Source organism: Diaphorina citri, unplaced genomic scaffold (genome assembly GCF_000475195.1).
Source record: "Diaphorina citri unplaced genomic scaffold, Diaci psyllid genome assembly version 1.1 scaffold291, whole genome shotgun sequence".
Taxonomy (NCBI): Eukaryota; Metazoa; Arthropoda; class Insecta; order Hemiptera; family Psyllidae; genus Diaphorina; species Diaphorina citri.
In genome coordinates, this window is record NW_007377727.1 from 15,276 (window position 1) to 16,228 (window position 953).

The window sequence follows — 953 nt, forward strand, 5'->3', positions numbered from 1 at the left end:
GACGTTGCCCACAGCAGTGAGCTTTACAGTTTACTTTTTCGGAGACACCTCGGCTATAAAAGCATCAAGGTGAACATGGAACGTGAATTTATAATGACTTCTGGTTATACTATATAGTTAGAGAATAGAGGAGGCTAGGCTTAATGAGATAATCCATTATTTTCAAATTTAATAGCTCGGAGAACTCATTATCCAATTTACTACCGATGATGCGTCACCCTAATAAGTCTATGACCTGACGCGGCCCACAGCGGTGAGCTTTACAGCTTACTTTTTCGGAGACACCTCGGCTATAAAAGCATCAAGGTGAACATGAAACGCGAATTTATAATGACTTCTGGTTATACTATAGTTCGAGAATAGAGGAGGCTTAATGAGATAATCCATTATTTTCAAATTTAATAGCTCGGAGAACTCATTATCCAATTTACTACCGATGATGCGTCACCCTAATTGCTCACTTTGGGGAAGAGGAGGTGAGATTGATTGGAATGTTTTTTATTTTTATTATTATTATTATTTTTTTTTAATTTCCTTAAGGGAATTCAACTAAAAACTAAATTCCCACATACCTATGAGGTGTGCTACCACACTGGGGTCGTAAGCTCCGTCGTCTGTTAATGCTTTTCACGTCCGTGGTGCTTCCTAAAATTATGAAACGTCTATGAATAATTACTTTCTATTTTTGTCATCACTCTTGTTTTCTATTATAATAATTTTTTGTGTCGATTTCTGTGTGTTCCACAGGTGGAAGCGGGTGACATTATAGTGAAAATCAATGAGACTGATGTGATTAGGTGCAATACTAAAGAAGGTAAGTTGATCACAGTTACGCGGGTTCGCTTTCCGCCCGGGGCGGATTTTATCCCGAACGAATAATGTTCGTTCTCGGAACGGCTGGCTTTCTCCTATCCTGGCTTCCTTCTCTCTTCGATTTCGGGACGATAAGACCA

The 953-nt window shown here is 39.1% G+C and overlaps 1 non-coding gene across 1 annotated transcript in view; it reads left to right on the forward strand.

Moving 5' to 3' along the window:
- Positions 1 to 743: 743 nt before the first annotated feature.
- Positions 744 to 953, forward strand: part of LOC103507134 — a 4,960-nt gene continuing 4,750 nt past the window's right edge. The window contains exon 1 of the transcript XR_003390918.1: positions 744 to 814. This is a non-coding gene — a transcript (uncharacterized LOC103507134). The remainder of the gene's footprint in view (positions 815 to 953) is intronic.